The sequence below is a fragment of the Ascaphus truei genome, chromosome 14 (assembly GCF_040206685.1).
Source record: "Ascaphus truei isolate aAscTru1 chromosome 14, aAscTru1.hap1, whole genome shotgun sequence".
Taxonomy (NCBI): Eukaryota; Metazoa; Chordata; class Amphibia; order Anura; family Ascaphidae; genus Ascaphus; species Ascaphus truei.
The window spans coordinates 57,582,865-57,606,131 of record NC_134496.1 but is presented as its reverse complement, the minus strand read 5'-3'; the positions used below and the strand labels follow the sequence as shown (position 1 = coordinate 57,606,131).

Genomic DNA, 23,267 nt, shown 5'->3' with positions numbered 1-23,267 from the left:
TGCATCTGATCTCAGACGCGCTATTAGAGCGGGTTGGGGTTCCTTACAATGCATCTGATCTCAGACGCGCTATTAGAGATGGTTGAGGTTCCTTACAATGCATCTGATCTCAGACGCGCTAATAGAGAGGGTTGGGGTTCCTTACAATGCATCTGATCTCAGACGCGCTATTAGAGAGGGTTGGGGTTCCTGACAATGCATCTGATCTCAGACGCGCTACTAGAGAGGGTTGGAGTTCCTTACAATACATCTGATCTCAGACGCGCTATTAGAGAGGGTTAGGGTTCTTTATTATGCATCTGATCTCACACATGCTAGTAGAGAGGGTTGGGGTACCTGACAATGCATTTGATCTCAGACTGGCTATTAGAGCTGGAACTGAAGTAAACATAATTATTCCCCTCTATAAAGCATTAGTAAGATCACACCTTGAATATGGAGTACCGTTTTGGCATCACTTCTTAGACATTATGGAACTAGAGAGAGTGCAGAGAAGAGCCACCAAATTAATAAAGGGGATGGATAATCTGATTTATGAGGAGAGGCTAGCTAAATTACATTTGTTTACATTAGAAAAGAGGCGTCTAAGAGGGGATATGATAACTATATACAAATATATTCGGGGACAGTACAAGGAGCTTTCGAAAGAACTATTCATCCCACGGGCAGTACAAAGGACTCGGGGCCATCCCTTAAGGTTGGAGGACAGGAGATTTCACCAGCAACAAAGGAAAGGGTTCTTTACAGTAAGGGCAGTTACAATGTGGAATTCATTACCCCACGCTATTAGAGAGGGTAGGGGTTCCTTAAAATTCATCTGATCGCAGACACTATTAGAGAGCGTTGGGGTTTGCAGAATTTCACAATATAATTATAGGGTTCCTTAAAGCTGCAGTTCAGGCAATATCCTGCATGTGTGTTTTTTTTAATAAATCAGTTCTGTAGTAAGAAAAAATACTTTTAGCATTTTCTTTTTTTAATAAAACAACTTTGAAAGACCAATTTTCTTGTATTCTATTTTAACAACCATTTGATAAGGCACTGCCCCTTCATGTCCTGTCACAAGCCCTGGCACACCCCTTTGTCAGCCCTGCCCTCCCTCTAGCACATGTCAGTGCAGGAGTGCTCATGAATATTCATGAGCTTCCACTGACTGTCAGAAGCAGAAGAAAAACATATCCCTTCACTAATGATGTCACCAAATTTCGCCAATTAATACATGGAGAACGAATTGACTGGCAGCTATACAGTTCTTTAGGTAATTAGAGATTGTCCACATGAAACTATTGAAGTAAAAAAATAAAAAAATAAAAAAGACTGAACTGCAGCTTTAACTGATTAAAGGTTGGAAACCACTACTAGTCTATGTATTTGTAGGTCTGGCTTGTACATGCAACCATCATTTTTAGTATTTAGAAGTGTTACAAAAAGTTGTAACTGCCATTCTGCCTGGGTGAATGAATAAAGAGAGAAATTTGCCTTCAAAGCAATTCTGAAATGCTTTAATAACAGACAATGAAACATGCAATTTTGTAAAACAGAAATGTTCTGTTATTGAGTCTTTTATGTTAGACACATACTGTAAGTCTTTACAAAATATTCTTTTCCTGTCTGTGAGTTTTGTCAAAATAGATTTCAGAACTCCATTCACGACACCTCTGCCCATACTGTACTGTGTACGCGTGCGCCTCTGCCCATACTGTACTGTGTACGCGTGCGCCTCTGCCCATACTGTACTGTGTACGCGTGTACCTCTGCCCATACTGTACTGTGTACATGTGCGCCTCTGCCCATACTGTACTGTGTACATGTGCGCCTCTGCCCATACTGTACTGTGTACGCGTGCGCCTCTGCCATACTGTACTGTGTACGCGTGCGCCTCTGCCATACTGTACTGTGTACGCGTGCGCCTCTGCCCATACTGTACTGTGTACGCGTGTACCTCTGCCCATACTGTACTGTGTACGCGTGCGCCTCTGCCCATACTGTACTGTGTACGCGTGCGCCTCTGCCCATACTGTACTGTGTACGCGTGCGCCTCTGCCCATACTGTACTGTGTACGCGTGCGCCTCTGCCCATACTGTACTGTGTACGCGTGCGCCTCTGCCCATACTGTACTGTGTACGCGTGCGCCTCTGCCCATACTGTACTGTGTACGCGTGCGCCTCTGCCCATACTGTACTGTGTACGCGTGCGCCTCTGCCCATACTGTACTGTGTACGCGTGCGCCTCTGCCCATACTGTACTGTGTACGCGTGCGCCTCTGCCCATACTGTACTGTGTACGCGTGCACCTCTGCCCATACTGTACTGTGTACGCGTGCACCTCTGCCCATACTGTACTGTGTACGCGTGCGCCTCTGCCTATACTGTACTGTGTACGCGTGTACCTCTGCCCATACTGTACTGTGTACGCGTGCACCTCTGCCCATACTGTACTGTGTACGCGTGCACCTCTGCCCATACTGTACTGTGTAAGCATACACATCTGCACATACTGTACTGTGTACGCATGCTCCTCTGCACATACTTTACTGTGTACGCATAGACATCTGCACATACTGTACTGTGTATGCATGCACCTCTGCACATACTGTACTGTGTAAGCATGCACCCCTGCCCATACTGTACTGTGTATGCATACACATCTGCACATACTGTACTGTGTACGCATACACATCTGCACATACTGTACTGTGTACGCATACACATCTGCACATACTGTACTGTGTATGCATACACATCTGCACATACTGTACTGTGTACGCGTGCACCTCTGCACATACTGTACTGTGTACGCATACACATCTGAACATACTGTACTGTGTACGCATGCACCTCTGCCCATACTGTGCTGTGTACGCATACGCATCTGAACATACTGTACTGTGTACGCATACACCTCTGCACATACAGTACTGTACTGTGTACGCATACACCTCTGCACATACAGTACTGTACTGTGTACGCATACACCTCTGCACATACTGTACTGTGTATGTATACAACATTCAGTCTTCAAATGCATCCTTATTACATGTATCATGAAATGCACGAACACTCAAAACATTATATTCCCATTACAGAATACAGTATGGTGACTAAAAAGTCCAGCATAAAGGATCCATTTTATTAGGGCTGTAATGTGTCCATCATCATACTTTATACCTTTGTCAAAGAATGTCTCATCCATTGGGAAAGGACTAAGAAGTAGCTGATTTGAATTTCCCAGTAAGTCTTCATAAATTCGGTATTCTCTTGCCCTGCAATTATAGTATTGTCTCATTCTGCACTCTGAGAAGCAGTCACTATGTGATCGCAATAACAAAGAGTTGTGTTTCTTTTGGTAGTACAAAGTCCATAGGGATTGTGGTGCTCAGCGGTATGGGAAAACAGGAAAAGTTACTAAACTCCTTGATAAAACGTGGATGCATAGGGGGTATCCACTTACCTTTGTTATTTTGTCCATGTTATTAATACATTCATTTTTTTCCCTGGAGATCTTCTTCTTGTGGCTGGTCCCTCACAACTCCATTTATTTTTTTGTTTCTTTTGGGTGACAATGTTTATCACACTTCTGAGCATGTTCCCATATCTGAGACATGTCCCCAAACTGGCCATACCCCATAATCACACAACATACCATGCTTCCACTACAGCAAAGGATTCTGGGTTGTGACATGAAAATGAGCACTTGATGTGCCATTTTTTTTGCGTATTATCCACTTTAACAAGGATCTCTATAAGCTTATGCCTGCTGTGTTACACCACTTTTAAAGCAAAGCCTGGGTTAAATAAATGCATGGTCGGCAATCTACTCACATAGCTTCGCAAAGGAAATCTGTGGTCTACAATAGAATGTAATGCGTTTTCACACTGACCTCTTTGCCACCTGCAGTTCAAAGCAGAACAATCAATGGGTGATCAGTGGCTGCCTTCCTTATACTTGCTGTCAATACGTGACCATGTTTCAGTACCTGTGGCAGCCATTGCACGGCAGTGTAAATACATGTTTAGCGGGAGAGGAGGGCCCTGTATTGGGACAGAATCTGGCTTTGTCTATGTGAGGGCTTTTGTGCATACTTTGCATAGCGTACATATTATATTTCACATCAAATAGCATTTTGTTCCAGGTGGGAACTGTGTCCCCCCAGAGCCGGAGCGCGCCCTTCCCTCTCCCTTGCCTGTGACGTTACTGGTATTGCTTACTAGATTGGCAGGGAGATTTAAATGGACGGCCAAAGGCATTGTTGTAGCTTTCTATTGTCACCAATGTTTCCCCAATAACTTCACCGGTTTGTATCTGGGGAACAGGGCAGGTCCCATAACTGAAAACAGAGCCGTTTCACTCCAGGTCCCGCCACCCAAATAAATAAAACATTAAAAAAACCATAGGGCGGATTGATGCTTTAACGCCTTGAATGCCAGAGGAGCCTGCATCACAGTGCTATACTGCACCGCAGTGCTATACTGCACCGCAGTGCTATACTGCACCGCAGTGCTTTACTGCACCGCAGTGCTATACTGCACCGCAGTGCTATACTGCACCGCAGTGCTTTACTGCACCGCAGTGCTATACTGCACCGCAGTGCTATACTGCACCGCAGTGCTATACTGCACCGCAGCGCTTTACTGCACCGCAGCGCTATACTGCACCGCAGTGCTTTACTGCACCGCAGTGCTTTCTGGCAATGCAGCAGTTTTACTGCACCAGCAAATCCACATGTTCCTGACCCCTGACCCCTGACCCCTGACCCACCTCTCCTTGGCTGCCGTGCTACTGAGCTTCTGTAAGAAAATACATGTCATTTTGTAATTTACCAAAGCTTACTGATTGTTTTTATATCTACCTACATCCCTTTCATAATTAAGCCTACAAATGAATACAATTTAAATTCCATGTTTGTAAGAGTGGAAGCCATTTTAATGACAGGCACTTTCTAAGTTATATTGCTTGTGTAGAAATAGTGTACAGAACAATTGCTTCTTCCTGATAATCATCACAGCGCTGACCTGTTACATATCCCGCCCTTTTTCTAACATTGTAAAGTTATATTAGGTGTTTTGTAAGTGGAAACATCATTACTTGCATAAGTGGTAAACATATTTGCTACAAGAAAACAAGAAGGTCTCTATTGATCTGACTTTTAATGAAGTTTTCATACTACTCATCATCGTGTTTCTGGACAGCGTGACGCTTTTGCTGCCAGTGCCCACGCCAGGACCCAGCAGTGTTCGCAAGTTGAGGATATGCAGTGGAAAAGTCAGACTTGACACATTTTGGGATCTCTCCTTTGAAAGCTTCTGTAATGTCGGGATTTATGCACTTGTAAAATGATTGCCGCCGCTTCAACCAAACACACAATTCAAGTCCTGTTGGTTTAGTAATTGAGCTCAAGCTGTTGCTGCCTAATCTATTTTTTAAGCAGCCTTTTTGACCAAAAGGGTTTCGTTTAGAAAGAACACATGTCCAGGCACAAACTATAAAGCACAATATAAAGCACAAACTATAAAGCACAATATAAAGCCACAATCTGCACTGAGCAGAGGTTTTTGAATTACAATTATTTTCGTGTTTGTTTTTGGGACCAGGTGGACTCCCGGTGCTGGCTGCATAGGTGTTACACTGAGGGAGGGGTCCCGGTGCTGGCTGCATAGGTGTTACACTGAGGGAGGGGTCCCGGTGCTGGCTGCATTGGTGTTACACTGAGGGAGGGGTCCCGGTGCTGGCTGCATAGGTGTTAACTGAGGGAGGGGTCCCGGTGCTGGCTGCATTGGTGTTACACTGAGGGAGGGGTCCCGGTGCTGGCTGCATAGGTGTTACACTGAGGGAGGGGTCCCCCGGTGCTGGCTGCATAGGTGTTACACTGAGGGAGGGGTCCCGGTGCTGGCTGCATTGGTGTTACACTGAGGGAGGGGTCCCGGTGCTGGCTGCATAGGTGTTACACTGAGGGAGGGGTCCCGGTGCTGGCTGCATAGGTGTTACACTGAGGGAGGGGTCCCGGTGCTGGCTGCATAGGTGTTACACTGAGGGAGGGGTCCCGGTGCTGGCTGCATAGGTGTTACACTGAGGGAGGGGTCCCGGTGCTGGCTGCATAGGTGTTACACTGAGGGAGGGGTCCCGGTGCTGGCTGCATAGGTGTTACACTGAGGGAGGGGTCCCGGTGCTGGTTGCATAGGTGTTACACTGAGGGAGGGGTCCCGGTGCTGGCTGCATTGGTGTTACCCTGAGGGAGGGGTCCCGGTGCTGGCTGCATAGGTGTTACACTGAGGGAGGGGTCCCGGTGCTGGCTGCATAGGTGTTACACTGAGGGAGGGGTCCCGGTGCTGGCTGCATAGGTGTTACACTGAGGGAGGGGTCCCCCGGTGCTGGCTGCATAGGTGATACACTGAGGGAGGGGTCCCGGTGCTGGCTGCATTGGTGTTACACTGAGGGAGGGGTCCCGGTGCTGGCTGCATAGGTGTTACACTGAGGGAGGGGTCCTGGTGCTGGCTGCATAGGTGTTACACTGAGGGAGGGGTCCCGGTGCTGGCTGCATAGGTGTTACACTGAGGGAGGGGTCCCGGTGCTGGCTGCATAGGTGTTACACTGAGGGAGGGGTCCCCCGGTGCTGGCTGCATAGGTGTTACACTGAGGGAGGGGTCCCCCGGTGCTGGCTGCATAGGTGTTACACTGAGGGAGGGGTCCCGGTGCTGGCTGCATAGGTGTTACACTGAGGGAGGGGTCCCGGTGCTGGCTGCATAGGTGTTACACTGAGGGAGGGGTCCCGGTGCTGGCTGCATAGGTGTTACACTGAGGGAGGGGTCACCCGGTGCTGGCTGCATAGGTGTTACACTGAGGGAGGGGTCCCGGTGCTGGCTGCATAGGTGTTACACTGAGGGAGGGGTCCCGGTGCTGGCTGCATTGGTGTTACCCTGAGGGAGGGGTCCCGGTGCTGGCTGCATAGGTGTTACACTGAGGGAGGGGTCCCGGTGCTGGCTGCATAGGTGTTACACTGAGGGAGGGGTCCCGGTGCTGGCTGTATGGCGTCAGTAGGTAGTAGGGGTCCCGGTGCTGGCTGCATAGGTGTTACACTGAGGGAGGGGTCCCGGTGCTGGCTGCATAGGTGTTACCCTGAGGGAGGGGTCCCCCGGTGCTGGCTGCATAGGTGTTACCCTGAGGGAGGGGTCCCGGTGCTGGCTGCATAGGTGTTACCCTGAGGGAGGGGTCCCGGTGCTGGCTGCATAGGTGTTACCCTGAGGGAGGGGTCCCCCGGTGCTGGCTGCATAGGTGTTACACTGAGGGAGGGGTCCTGGTGCTGGCTGCATAGGTGTTACCCTGAGGGAGGGGTCCCGGTGCTGGCTGCATAGGTGTTACACCGAGGGAGGGGTCCCGGTGCTGGCTGCATAGGTGTTACACCGAGGGAGGGGTCCCGGTGCTGGCTGTATGGCGTCAGTACGTAGTAGGGGTCCCGGTGCTGGCTGTTTGGCGTCAGTACGTAGTAGGGGTCCCGGTGCTGGCTGTATGGCGTCAGTACGTAGTAGGGGTCCCGGTGCTGGCTGTTTGGCGTCAGTACGTAGTAGGGGTCCCGGTGCTGGCTGTTTGGCGTCAGTACATAGTAGGGGTCCCGGTGCTGGCTGTATGGCGTCAGTACGTAGTAGGGGTCCCGGTGCTGGCTGCATAGGTGTTACACTGAGGGAGGGGTCCCGGTGCTGGCTGCATAGGTGTTACACTGAGGGAGGGGTCCCGGTGCTGGCTGCATAGGTGTTACACTGAGGGAGGGGTCCCGGTGCTGGCTGTATGGCGTCAGTACGTAGTAGGGGTCCCGGTGCTGGCTGTTTTGCGTCAGTACGTAGTAGGGGTCCCGGTGCTGGCTGTTTGGCGTCAGTACGTAGTAGGGGTCCCGGTGCTGGCTGTATGGCGTCAGTACGTAGTAGTGGTCCCGGTGCTGGCTGCATAGGTGTTACACTGAGGGAGGGGTCCCGGTGCTGGCTGCATAGGTGTTACACTGAGGGAGGGGTCCCGGTGCTGGCTGCATAGGTGTTACACTGAGGGAGGGGTCCCGGTGCTGGCTGCATAGGTGTTACACTGAGGGAGGGGTCCCGGTGCTGGCTGTATGGCGTCAGTACGTAGTAGGGGTGCACAAATCAGAATGTTGAATATATGAAAAGATAAAAATATATCTTGGTGCAATAAAGTTTAAAACGGTGAAGTGTTTTCTGTGATGAAATGTTCGTTAGAATGGGAACTAGTGAATGAAATAGTGCATCTCAAACTGTGGCAATAGGTGTAATGGGGGGATCCTATTTGATCCTCCCCTCAGCAGGTGATGTCGCTCCGCACGGTGGGATGTGGCTATGTGGGGGTTTAAAACGAAAAAGCAAACATGGTGCAATCCAGCAAACATCACCGGTTGTGGCTTGCTATTGGATGGCCAGATGAACCCCCTTTCTTTAAAAAACAGGAAATAATACAGGTAACCACCAATATCGGAGGAAATGAGGGGAGGGGTGCCTGGAGTGAAAATAGTGTGGTGCCGTTTTGGAAGAGCTGACAGTTCTAATCCTGTTAATAATAATACAATGATGGAGGTTTGTTATGGTGGATATCTCCCTTAAATATCCCTGGGAACATACTGCATGGTTACAGAAGCTCTCAAGCCCAGAGGTTACCAGCTCGCTGCCCACTGACACAAACACATATTCTGCTTTCATTTTCAGAGCCTGCCATTCCTACTGAGTAATAATGGTTTCTGAGCTGCTGTTAGTGGAGATTTGCACTGTACATCTCATTTAGAAACAGGAGGGAGGCTGGTCTCTGTCTCAATGAATCCCAGAAATCAGTGCGTCTTACTATAAATATCAATTTGTATCAGGATTCGGCATTGTGCAGTAATTAACATTTAATCTTTGCAGCTGACGAGACTTTATCTGGATCTCTGAACAGAAAATGTTCCCAGTAAACCCGATATCTTATGCACAGGGAATTATGTTTTAAACCTATTTCAATAAAGTTCTTCCCATGTATACAAACGCTTAAGAGTGAAATGTTGCAGAAATTAATATAGAAACTAAAGGATCTTAGTTAGCTATATAACACCCTTTCTGTATGTTTACTTCTTTCATACACATCAAAGTGTTTCAAATGTTGACCCAAAAGCCTGACATTAATAAAACATGTGTAATTAGGTGATAAACATTTCGGTTCTGTATTGAACCTTTTTGAATACAGAACTGAAACGTTGATCACCTATTTATTATTTTTTTTTGTTAGTTTCAAGACCTGTGATTGCTTGTGTTCAACAATACACAAGCTCGTTTGTTATCTTTTTCCTAAGTAACCAGGCAAATTGGTTGTCTTGGACTTTTAGTTTCACTTGGAATCCAGTTGAGTACTATCTTTATCGAATGATGGTCATTTCTTCTCGCGATACTTCCAGCCCCCTGCCAGTTTAATTACTTCACGTTTGGGCTCATGTATCGCCCCCTCTCTGTTCCCAACATATTGACAAGTTTTCCTTCAGTGGTTCTTAATTTTTCTAAGATGTCTTCCAGAGCGTGACCCAGATATTACATGATGGTAACAAAAACACAGTTATCTGTTTTCATGGTGTTTTTTTGCAGATGGAATCCAAAGCAGCTCAATTTTCTGTGTGATTTAACTAACATGCCGGGCCAGCAAAGTTTTAGATGCAGAAGGGGAATATGCATGTACTTATCTCAGCCATTGTGAGGTATTGAATGTATGGTGGTTTCTGAATGGAAGGTTAGTTTACTGTGCAGATGTCACTTTTATTTGGTCACCAAACACAATAAAAACAAGTGTCACAAATAAACACACTGAAACCTTCATTGACAACTTATTTTATGCCGGGGGGTAGGGAAGGGGAGAGAATGAAGTACAATTATTGGATACATCTATGTATATCAACATTCAACCTGTGCATCTGGGAGGTATTCGTCATCTTAGCACCTTAGTACGAAGTGGGTATCTGGAAACCCCTCCTTAGGATGGAGGCGGCACTCTTATATGGTACAGAGTTATCACATCTCATTGATTTTACCATCGGACCAGGGCTTTGTGTTATGAAGTGTTAATCCAGGGGTCCCAAATCCTATGGAATTTTTGAAATATTTTGATTTAGGATGGAGGTTAGTTTTTCCATTAATATTACTTCATTAAGTTTGTTAGTTGGATTATTGGGTGGGTTCTAAGCTTTTTCTATGAGGTTGTTATTGAACAGCGGGCCACTGTAAGGATGTGTGAGAGGAGAGATTGGTTATAGGGACTTACGTTTTCAAGTAGTTTATCTAGAATCAACACCACTGGGTCCTTTGGGTTCTTGATCTCCAATACTGATCCTATAAGATCGATAACCCTTGACCAGATTGGTTGAATAAACAGGCAGGACCGGATAATGTGATCCCGCCTCATTACAGGCCCTCTAACATAGGTCGGAGGAACTAGGGTAGCAGACTTTTAGTCTAACTGTGATCATGTACCATCTTAACATAATCTTAATATATGTTCTCTTTTATAGTTGAACATATCGAGGTTTTAGAAGCCCTTTCCCATATGTCCTCCCAGTGTTCCCATGGAATTTCTGTTTGGAAGTCTGCTTTCCACTGCAACATGTATTTATGTTGGGAGGATTCCTCAGTAGATACTAAATCGCTATAGAAGTTGGAGATCAATCTTTTGAGATACATTTTGGAGCTACACATGTTTTCGAAGGCAGATTGATTAAGATACTTCAGAAAAGGGGAGAGGGTATAAATAAAACGTCTCACCTGGAGGTATTCCATGTAACAATCCTTAAGTAAATCTTTTATATAGGCTATTCCTCTATCTTTCCAATGTTTGAAGACTTCAAGGCTTTGAGGGAGGAAGAGTTGGTTGCACTGCTGTTATTCATCAATAAATAGTCTTTTAGACCAGTGTAATTTTTTTCATTGACCTCTGGGAAATTGAGTAGAGTTATTTAGTCTCCAGGTGGGTGAAGAAAATTTACTTGAGAGAGATCAATTTGAATTGGGGTGTGGTCTGACCAGGTAATGGGGCAGATATTGGTGGCTGGATAGACGGGGCTAGGTCTGGACTAACTGAAAAATAGTCAATTCTAGAATATGATTCATGGGAGGGAGAGTAGAATGAGTAATCTTTGTCCTTGATGTTGAGCCATCCATATATCGATCAAGGGAAGCATTTGATTAGAGTTTTGAGTATTTTTGATGTGAATTTTTAAGGTTTTAGGACGGGCCTGTGCACGATAATTAATCTATGTAACATCAGGGTTCAGGACTGTATTAAAGACCCCCCACCCCAAGAATCACTGATTTCAGATTCAAGTTGCCCAGTTGAGTAAAACGTTTCTGGTGAATTCATCTAGTTTATCATGAGGGCATATATATTTGCTAGACTCAGATCTTCGCCTGCTAGGAATCCAAGAATTATGATATATCTGATGTCTTAGTCCAAGTTAACTTTCTTAACCTGGAATGGTATGTCTCGTTTAAAAAGAATAACTACACTGGCCTTTTTGGTTAGTCCGAAAGTGAAAAATCTTCCAGGGAAATGTTTGTTGAATGTGGTAGGGGGTCATTCCCTCAGAAATTAGTTTCTAGAAATATTATGTCGCCTCGCAACCGCTTCAGTTCCGAGAGAGAGAGAGAGCTGGCGCTTCCGGCTTGTGTTGAGACCTTTCGCGTTTATTAAAATAAATTTCAACATTGACCGTGTCTGGGCCCTCATTTTACAGTTTAAGGGTTGTGGATCTTTTAGGAGGGCCTCTTGGTGTACAATCATGTATCCCAACTTGATTGTCACATTGCTCATTTAGATCTATCTCTTATAAGAGGTGGGGCAAGGGAGGTGGGATTAGTGTTAGGGGGAGTAGAGGGTTAGTGTTAGGCCACTGAGTGTGACCTAACATCTAACACAGACTGCATGGAGAACCGGCAGTCTGAAGTAAGTATCTCCTGAAGCTGGGGGTCCCCGGAGATTAAATTAATGGGGTTCCGCTCCGGAGATCGCTGCTTCAAACCTGTATTACATCTTTTCGTTTTAAATGGATTGCTCCTGTAAGTCAATTTTCCCCTCTGTCCTACCGCTCTGGGTGATCGTTGTCGCGATGTCCTCGGTTGTGGGGGGACCCTTGCCAGTCTATTATTGAGCCTGGTACATTTGGTCTTCTCAAAAGTGTCTCCTCTTCACGAGGGTAGGTTGGATCACTTCCTGGAGAAGATTCAACGGATGTTCTTTCAAATGGTTTTAATTCCACCAGGGGAGAGATTCAAGTAAAGCTTTGTATGTCCCATACCTTGGACTACTCTGTTGTGGGTCTGGAATGGGAGGGCCTCCGTTTCCCCCGGGACCTCGATTTTTTTTTTCCCTCGACTATCCAGACATGTTTCTGATGATCCAAGATGTTATCTGAGAAGACTAGGATATCATCCAGGTATGGATCTCAATTGGTGAAGATCATGTCAGACCAAATTCTTTCCAGTAATTCAGGAATCGGAGTTAAAGGATACCTGTTCTTCACCGTGATCTTATTTAGTTCCCGATAGTCAATGCGTGGACGTATGGAGTCGTACTTTATTCCCACGAAGAAGAGAGCAGCACCCGCCAGGGAAGTAGAGCATCGGATGAAACCCTTAGACAGCAAGTCATTCAGTATATACTTTTCTATGGAACTGCAGCTCGGCTTGAGACTGTGGATTTCACGGTCATAAGCAAGTGTTGAAATTCGACTTATACAGTGTTTGTGCTTATTAAACTGGATGAATTCTCTCCTCCTGACAGTAGACAAGTGTGTATAGCAATGGGTAATACGTTGCTACGGGTATAAGCAAAGATATAAGTGATTTCATAATGTGTTCCTAGCAGCGCTGTGAGCAACTTTTTTACACAACATCCAGAACACATCTGAAGCTCAATATTTCTGGGCTGATGCGGGAAACACTAAACAAGTGTGCACAGTGAAAGGCAAGTCTGTGGCAATAACCGGGGTTAAGAAAAATTCTGGAGACTGAGAGGGAATAGATTCACCCTAATGGAATGGCAGCACCCGGTAAGAGTTCATTGAGGCAGTCGTAGGAACAGTGCGGGAAAAGCGTATCTGCATTCTTCTTGTCACAAACATCCAAGAACTCAGAGTAGGCAGCAGACTTTCCTGAGAAGAAATATTGTGTATTCCCACACACTCTGTTGTAGGAACTTTAGGTACACAGTCGAGCTTGCAGTTTTCAACGGGAAAAGTGAGTACAGCTCAACCCCGTTACAGCGCGATCCGATACAACGCGGATCCGCTTATAACGCGGTCTTGAGCGTGGCTCCCTTTAAAAAAAAAAAATTTGGGGGGGGGCAAACTTACACACACATATACAAATAATTATGTATGCACACACACGATTATACATGAGTATATGTACATGTATACATAGTGCTATGGAGGGTGGGAGTTGCTCAGCCTAATGGATTTCACTTACTAGAGGGGTGCTAAGGGAATAAGCATAGCAATACACAACCAAGAACAGAAACCCTATAGTAAGCACTCTACTTCTACTGATTTTAATTACATTTATTGATAATAATTATTGGGATGAAAAGAACTCAAAAGAATAACGTTAAAACCTATGAGACGCTCATGGCTAAGGGACTCCACATTCTGGCTGTGTATCAGCCTAAATAATGTGAGAGGTTAAAAACACTTACAGCAAAAATAAAGCTGAATGCATAACACTCACAGAGTTATATATTTATTCTATGCCCTATGTAATAGAGCTCAGAACAAATCAAGTATTGTATTGTATGTCTTTATTTATATAGCGCCATTAATGTACATAGAGCTTCAAAGTAGGAATACATGTGGTAATCAAATAAATAAGATAATATAAATAACAGATCATGAGAATAAGTGCTTCAGACATAAAAGTAACATTAAGGAAGAGGTGTCCTTGCCCCGAGGAGCTTACAGTCTAATTGGTAGGTAGGAAGAACGTACAGAGACAGTAGGAGGGAGTTCTGATAAGTGTAGTCTAGCAGTGTAGTCTAGTGCAGACATGTAGTCTAGCATTTAACAGATGATACTATGTGTAACGGTTTTTGTGAACCGGTCTGACCCACCCAATCTCATATTGGCCCCTGTGGTCTAACCGGTCCCCATTACAGTGTGGTAGTGTCTGGTGGTGCACCTGTTGGCAACAGGACTCCTGAGTCTCCCGCATGATGGTGTGTGGGGAGGACCCGTCCAGACAGGCAGCTGAGGTAGTGTGCTGAGTCCTACCTAGTTCCAGTGCAGCGCCTCCACCTCATCAGGGTCCCTTCGGTCACTTGGGGATGGTCCTGGCGAGGAACTCCTCGGTGGTGCTCCTCTCTGTACAATCACTTCACACATGTACACGAGAGGGTTGGTAATTAAGAGCATCTTTATTGGACGGTGGGCCATGCTGCCCTCCACAATGGGGTGTATTAGCCCTCCATTGTCACAGCACTTCCCTTTACAAGGTGTAGTTCTCCTCAAATAGGGATTCCCTATCCCAGCCGGGATGTCTTTACTCTGTGCCAGGTCCCTGGACACAGTCTTCTTATTCAGCTACTATAACATAACTCTTACTCCTCTCAGAACTCTGGCAGAACTAACTCTTAGACACAGTGCTATGCCTTATGTACACTCTGGAAGCTGACACACCTCTGACATCACTAACCATGGAGTCAGAGCCTGTGACCACTCCCATCCATACATAGGGCACCTCACCAGGGTGTGAAGGCACACCTCCATAATTACTGCTGGCATGCCCACAACTTACCAGGCCTTACTGTCAGCAGGAGAGATGACTGTAGCCATTTTACATGACCGCTACATTCTCCCCCTGGTGAATCCCATCGTCCTCGCTGGGACCTAAATTTGCATACCTTCCTCCAGGAAGCACTGTAACACAAAACATAATTGTTAACATCACACAGATTGTACAATATAACAGAAAAATGACCACAGTGACATCTCGCCAAGCCCGCCCCGACCAGCAGCCACGAGCCCGCATAATGCCTTAGTACCCCCTAATAGTAGTGACTCGGGTCAGGTTTTCTAACCTCTCTACCACCCATGTCCAGGACCGTGACATGATAATGCCTAGGCAGTCCCCTCTCGGGCCTATAGGTCACCCTGTGTTTATGTATATTCCTCCCTATACTCCACACTCGCATCAGGTGATCTATTCTGTCCTCTGCCCTCCTTCCGGTAACTTCACTCCCCTTACTAACCAGGTACATCTCGATGGTTTCCCTAAGCCACCTTTCGCTGTTTTCTTCTATCTCCTCCATGAGGGGTTCAGGGACATAAGGGTACTCCAACCCGTGGGAAGACTTATATCGAGCCATTATTGCTCGTTCCGCTCTACTGATCCTGGTCAGATCAGCCCTACCTGCCCTCCCAGGTAGCACCCATGACGGGTTCATCAGGGTCCACAGGGTCTGATAGTGTGTCAGGACCCATGGGCTCTATCTCCCTGTGCTCAATCTTAATCCACCTGTCCTGCAACTCCCTGTCTCTTTGCTCAGGGGTGAATTCTCCTTCGGCCCACCAAAAATCTACTACCTCCTCCCTACGGATGAGAAACCGCGTACGGTCCATCCAGGCTACATAACCTTCAAAGAGTGGGGCCCACCAACGGTGTTCTTTGAACCTATGCGAATCCCCCGAGTCACTCTCTTCCGCATCCCCCCACGAAAATACCCCCGATGTCCGTGCCGACCGTGGTACGGACCACCGTGATGATCCCAGGGCCTTGTCCTCTGTTTTGTTGGTCGCAGGAGGCAACCACCGGCCTACCGCGGCCTTACCTAATTCTCCCCCGCCCCGAGAAATGCCCTCCGTAGCGCAACTGCGCTGTCTTTCCCCAGTTCGTCTCTCCTCCCTCCCCAAAGGTATGTCCACAAGTTCTAGGCTAGGCGGGGACCCCGTGGAACAGGTGATGGGGACAGGGAGTTTACCTAGGGCGTGGGGTTGGGCGTAAGGGCAAGAGAGGATGCGCCACGGGGCTACAACCCGTTCCCGGCTGTCCATGGACTGATCCAATGAGGATAGCTCACCCTCCTCAGTCTGCGGTTCGCCCATCCAGCTCTTGGGCCCTTGAGGTGATCGGGGACCTTCACCCGATCGCCGAAGCGTCGCTGCATCCTTTCCGTCTGTTCCGCCGTCGCCACCGGAAATGATGTCCTCTCCGGAACCGGAAGTGCCGCCATCTTGAGTTGGACCCCCATGCGGGATCTCTTCCTCGATGACGACATCCGGAAGTTCCGCCGTCGTCTCCACCGGAAGTGGTATCTTCTCCGCACGTGCGTCTTGGGCCTGGCACGGCCTTGTTTCCGCTACACCGTCTACCGGAGCAAGGTAAGTAAGTGGCTTTCTCTTACCATTCCGCAGGGGTGTAGGCGTCTCTCGCCCGTCGCCGCCATATCCTGGGGCGGAGGGACTCCGTCTCTCGGCTCGCCGATCTGCGGGGGACGCCCTGCTTTCTAGGCTGCTACTCACGCCACGGGGTGTCGTCCTCCCCGGTTCTGTCCTGGGCCTTGATTTCACCTCCGCTAGCTCGCGGAGATCCTCATCCGAGTAGTCTCCCTTCCCCGACTTAGGGGTCACCGATCGGGGCGATAGTCTCTTTTCAGTGCGGTCGGGGGGTGACCCGACCGTCTCGGTTGCTGCTGACCCAGCCGATTTAATCGACTCCAGTCCCCTTTCTCCGGGACTTGCACGACTGATCCACAGTGCACCAGGGGACTCGGCGGAGCGTCTAGCCGTATCCCCCGGGGGGTCAGCAGATTGGATCGGGATGAACGTCGGCATTGGCCACAAGTATAATGTCCCGCATTGTGGGCAACGAGCCGCTGTGTTAACAGTGCCTCCGGGCAGCCCGCATTGAAGGCAGAGCCCGACCACCGTCTCGGTGTTGGCCACCCTGACTACCAGTACCCCGCCGGGTACCGAGTAGGGCTGGGTGGAGACCATAGTGCCCACAGTGGAGGAGCAGGCCATCCTTTTAGTAGGGACCACTTTCTGTATGGGTCTCTCCAGGTCAGTGGTTCCTCGCAACTGACTGGTAGAAGTTGCTGGGCCAGCCACTTCCTGCTTCGGCTCCTCCCTCCGCTGGCATAGCTGGAACCCGCCCCCAGGGGTTGCAATTATGGGCGGGTCCCACAGGGGAATAGCATGCCCCTTAATTAAGGCTGCGCCTTTCTCAGTCCTGGTGGGCGCGGTCTGCGTTTTCGCGCCAGTTTCCCCATCAGGGTGAGGTTCTTTTCCCGCGGCTAGTTCCCGCCTTCTCCTGTTTCGTGCAAAATATCCCTCCTTTTTGCACGTTACCTCCGCGGCCGGAACTACTTCTTGTAGTGGCGCCGTCTGGATATCAGTCCCTGGGCCCAGTGGGTGCATTCCCACAGGCCATAGTTGAAAGTCACTCCCCCTGGTGGAAGTCAGGGGAGGGTCCCATAGACTAAGCGGTTGACTCAGCACAGGGGCCGAGTGAGTCACTGTCCATGAAGGCGCAGCCATAGCTTTCGCGCCATACCCCCCATCAGGGCGGGGCTCTGCTGTTCGCGCCATTCCCGGCCAGCTTTTTGCAAGTCCTGAATCAGCCAATTTCTCTGCGACTGGCCCACGCGGTCTCCCTAGCAAGCGGGAACCGCCATTTTGGATAGCTTTTAGGCCCGAAATGTCAGTTTGTTTGCTTTCCTCGCTGGGTTCCCCCCCAGTTAGCACAATGTCCTCACACTCTTCAAGGGTGGCCCCTCGGTGTCCCAGACAGGACAAAAACGGGGCAGCCACAGCCTTCGCTCCACTCCAGAGCAGATTAGTTAGAGACAGCTCGGCGACAGTTTGCTCTTCAGTGGGGCGCACGCCACGGGTGCCTTCCCCATCAGCCTCTGATCGCCATTTTGGGCTCTCCGCACCATGCGGATCCTCCATTCCTTGGGTTGTCACGCTCTCGTACCAATTATCGTACATGGGGCTCCGCTCTGCGGGGCAGCCACCACACCAGTACAATAAAGATTTGCTCAGATGCACCACCACATGTGTACCTGATCTAGGCTGGACTCATGTTGCACTACCTCAGGCTAGGCTCACTCTCTCAGTGTCTGCTGTAACTCCTTCCTCCCAGTCTGTGCTCCCTATGGTAAGTGTCTGGAATGGGCTAGAGTACTCTGGCTCTGCCATGCAGTACTTGGGGCGTCTACCTCTCTTGGTCATCCTAGCGCAGACCCTCTCCAGGATTCCTGACCACGTTAACAGGCTATCCCTTCTGGCGTCCTACCAACTAGCACTACCTCAAAGTGACTCGGTCAGCTATAGCCCGGCTCCAAACCCCTCACTCCTTTCGGGCCCCTAGGTCATCCCTGCGAACTGACAATACCCTGTCAGCCCCTGACCACCCCTAGGTCCGTCCCTACGCAGCACAGAGTGGCAGCAGACACTCTCCCTGTTTCCCAGTGTGCCTAGCTAGAGCCTGTCCTGTTGACAGATCTGATCTCAGCAGCTCGCCTCCAAATGTAACGGTTTTTGTGAACCGGTCTGACCCACCCAATCTCATATTGGCCCCTGTGGTCTAACCGGTCCCCATTACAGTGTGGTAGTGTCTGGTGGTGCACCTGTTGGCAACAGGACTCCTGAGTCTCCCGCATGATGGTGTGTGGGGAGGACCCGTCCAGACAGGCAGCTGAGGTAGTGTGCTGAGTCCTACCTAGTTCCAGTGCAGCGCCTCCACCTCATCAGGGTCCCTTCGGTCACTTGGGGATGGTCCTGGCGAGGAACTCCTCGGTGGTGCTCCTCTCTGTACAATCACTTCACACATGTACACGAGAGGGTTGGTAATTAAGAGCATCTTTATTGGACGGTGCGCCATGCTGCCCTCCACAATGGGGTGTATTAGCCCTCCATTGTCACAGCACTTCCCTTTACAAGGTGTAGTTCTCCTCAAATAGGGATTCCCTATCCCAGCCGGGATGTCTTTACTCTGTGCCAGGTCCCTGGACACAGTCTTCTTATTCAGCTACTATAACATAACTCTTACTCCTCTCAGAACTCTGGCAGAACTAACTCTTAGACACAGTGCTGTGCCTTATGTACACTCTGGAAGCTGACACACCTCTGACATCACTAACCATGGAGTCAGAGCCTGTGACCACTCCCATCCATACATAGGGCACCTCACCAGGGTGTGAGGGCAAACCTCCATAATTACTGCTGGCATGCCCACAACTTACCAGGCCTTACTGTCAGCAGGAGAGATGACTGTAGCCATTTTACATGACCGCTACATATGTATATCCAGAACCATACCCTAGTAAAAGTCAAGTCTCACACTGTATTTGTGTGTGAGCTTGACTCTGGGACAATGGTGCACATTTGTTGCAGATATATAGTCATGGACCATAAAATAGAAGTCCATGTAGACCCCCCCTTTTTTTAGCAGTGTAAATACACAAACCTCTTAGGTACTGGAGCCGAGTACAGCGAATAGCATCACTCCATAGAGGGAGGGGGGAGAGAGAATACACCCACTTAGTTTAGAATACTGCAGCTGGATAATTATGCTAGAAATACTGACTGACACTAGTGACTGCCTCCTGGGGCCCACAACATAGCTGGTTCCTGGCCGGTACACACACCGTACCTCCGCTGGGGGGGAGCTGAGAAGGGAGCTGGTTCCTGTACTGTCATCATAACTCTGTGCCCAGGACATACTTGAAAACAAGAGGTAATTAATATTGTAATGTATTATTTCCTGGTAAAGCATTTTTATAAATAAATATAACAAAGGAAACCTGTAAAACCAGCACTGTAATAGCCTAGGACCACTGCAATATGGCTGTTTGCTCACACACTTGCTAACTCACAATTACCCGCTTGGTAAAGACCTTTGCTGCTCATATTATTTAACCCGCCAAACACCCTCACCACCGACCCGTGTCGGAGTCAGCTTACGTCACACTAGAACATGCCCAACATACGTTTCCCTCCAGCTCCAGAGCTTCGTCAGGGTGTATAGTATCAGCCAAGGGAACTAGTTCTCTTGCGACAGCTTCCTATGCAGAACGTATTATACATCTTAATACAGTATATGCATTTTTAACCTGTGGTAATTTATATTGCTCAGTAGTCTCTGTATTATCACAACCCCGTTTCTGATTTACTGCAGGATTTACATTTATATGTAAAATATCCTTTGTCTTTTGTATATTTGACAGCGGTATAACAAAACTCTGTATTCTGATTTTAGCACACAAAAGAACGTTTATTCCAAATATATATTACTTACATAACCGATAAATAGTGGTGACATCGAATAAGTTATGTTTCTTTCAAGGATATGACATATTATTATTTTCCTGGTGAAATCCTCCTGTCTCCGCTTGAAACGTCCTATCAGATGCCTCTCTTGGTTTTATCCTATCTCCTTATCTAAGTAGTCAGTCAATCTTCTTCGTTTTTTTAATAAATAGGTTTTTTTATTGGGTTTAGAAACATCAAACAACAACATTACAATGCAGGAAAAAAGAATAATTTAAATAGATAACAAGAAACCCAAAAAAACATACTTTTACACAAAATTGTTTTTAGTATTGCTCATCATACTTATAATGTCAAAATTCAACACATTAACACAAATAATAATAAAAAGAAACAACAGATAATAGCATTTTCAAGATTAACATCAAAGCCATCACCACACAGCCTCCTAACAGAATCTGTCAAACTCCCCATTCACCATCACCCCATCAACAATATACAGGCATACCCCGCATTAACGTACGCAATGGGACCGGAGCATGTATGTAAAGCGAAAATGTACTTAAAGTGAAGCATTACCTTTTCCCACTTATCGATGCATGTACTGTACTGCAATCGTTATATACGTGCATAACTGATGTAAATAACGCATTTGTAACAGGCTCTATAGTCTCCCCGCTTGCGCACAGCTTTGGTACAGGGAGGGAGCCGGTATTGCTGTTCAGGACGTGATGACTGGCGCATGCGTGAGCTGCCGTTTGCCTATTGGGCGATATGTACTTACTCGCGAGTGTACTTAAAGTGAGTGTACTTAAAGCGGGGTATGCCTGTACTAACATATTTCCTCAAGGGTAAAATTATCTGTCACCCATCAAATGTCTGCATGATTCAGTCCCTATCTTGTTGCGACGTAGGGGCCTATGCAGAGAGCAGCGAATTTTCGAAATTCGCCATTTTTTGGAGATAATCGCGCAGAAAACAGCAGAAAATGGAGATTTCCGAAAATCGCGCCAATTTTTCATTTCTATTTGTAAAACTCGCCTCGCGGCTGGCGAGAACCGCAATCTCGCCAGTTTAAAATATATCCGTATGCAGAGAGGCGCGAACGGCATGTAGCGGCTGTTCGCGCCAATAAAATGGCGCGATTGTCTCCGTTTTGCCTCGCCAAAAAAAACTGGCGCTCGCGGCCATTGCAAAGGGAAAAAAAAAGGCGCGAATTTGTTTTTACATGTTTCCGAAGCGCGCATCTCGCCAATTTAAACTCGCCAGACGCATCCATGTTAAACATAGCAGAATTCGCACTTTTCTGCATATGGAGATTAAAACTCTCCAAAAAAGCTCCTTTTTATGAAATTCGCCATTTTTAAAATTCGCTGCTCTCTGCATGAGGCCCATAGTATCAATAAACTTTCCCCATTTAAAAAAAGAAATATTGGTCCTTAATTCCTCATTCACCTCAGTTTCTAATTTGTCCATCATCATCATTCAGATAATAGTTTAAAATATCTAAAGTGGGGGGTTCAGGCTTTATCCATTACACCATCACTATTTTCCTTGCTGCAAGCAAGACAATCTCTGCCAGCCTTGGGACATTGTTCCTTATATTAACCTCTTTCCAAATTTCCATATTTCCAAACAGCAAGGCTAAGGGCTCTTTTATTGTAGCTACCCCAATAACTTCTTATGTGCACTGAAGAACTTTATCCCAAAAATCAGAAATAACCAGACAATCCTCCAAACAGTGTTTTAAATCTGCTCTTTCCTGGGAACACTTGGGACACTTATTTTTAGATTTCTCTATCCCCTTATAATTTATATCAAAAGCATTATAGGCCTTATGCAGTATCTTATATTGCATCTCTCTCCACTGCTCAGAAATGATAACTTTCCTAACCCGAGTTAACCCTTTGAGTAACAGATCAACTCCTTCAATTCAGTCAATTTTTTTTATAGAAGTAATGTCCCTTAGTTAGTCCTTCCTACTGCTAACATTATGACCAAATATGGTATTATCATGTGTCTTTACGGAACAATCTTATAGCTCCCGTCAATCCAACATGATACCATACCTTCTTATGTACATACTGTATAAGGGACTCAAGCTTATTATCAGAAATTGTTACATCAGCTACAAATGTCACACACTGGCCCTTCTTCAGACATCGCAAAACAGGTGTATATCATAAGTTAGCCACACCCCTTTTCTTCTTCAGATATCTCCCAACAGTTGTTTTATAATCCATCAATCAATTAATTACTCTGTCTATTCATAGTGAGGGGGAGATACATTTTCTTACAATGCACATTTACTTTTTTGCTGGAAATAATTATAGAAGTGATGTCATTGTTGTTTAAAGGTATGTATACCACCGCGTGTCACTGGGTTGGGGGAAGTAGGTGCATTTGGAGCAGTGAAGCCCCTTTCTTTTTATAGAGAAGAACAGATGTGTGAGTATCCATAACACACCTGGGTTCCATCAATAGAAGTTAAACCATCACTGACCTTGAGAGAACAGCCAGGGTCATCTTAATGGGTTCACTTCCCAAGATGCGGTATAGCATAAGTAATGAATGGTCAGCCATGTAATAATTATGTAGTCATAGTTTTTAAACACAATTTATACCAACGTACCCACTCTTTCAAGGATATTTTTCTCCACTGCAGCCTCTCTATGGTTAATACTAAAGCATAAAGGGCCATTTGAATGGGCTGTAGGGGGTCATACAACACTATGCCTTAATGGTAACCATGGCCCAACATTTCCAAGATGGGATAGGGGTAATTGGTGTTTGTGGCTGATAGGAGCTGTGGGAAGAAAGGTGGTTGTTGGATAGAAGGTGTAAGAGAAGAGAGACAGTTAGAGAAGGGTGATGAGGATACAGCACCATGCTGGGCTAAAGGTCTTATTCAAAATCCTTTCACATAACCTTAACAACTTCTTTATCTCTGACCTAATAAAGAGTTGCATATGGATTTTAATAACAAGTCTCTATACCGCT

The 23,267-nt window shown here is 47.0% G+C and overlaps 1 protein-coding gene across 1 annotated transcript in view; it reads left to right on the top strand.

Moving 5' to 3' along the window:
* Window positions 1-23,267, top strand: part of XXYLT1 (xyloside xylosyltransferase 1) — a 165,106-nt gene that overhangs the window by 122,374 nt on the left and 19,465 nt on the right. The window lies entirely within an intron of this gene.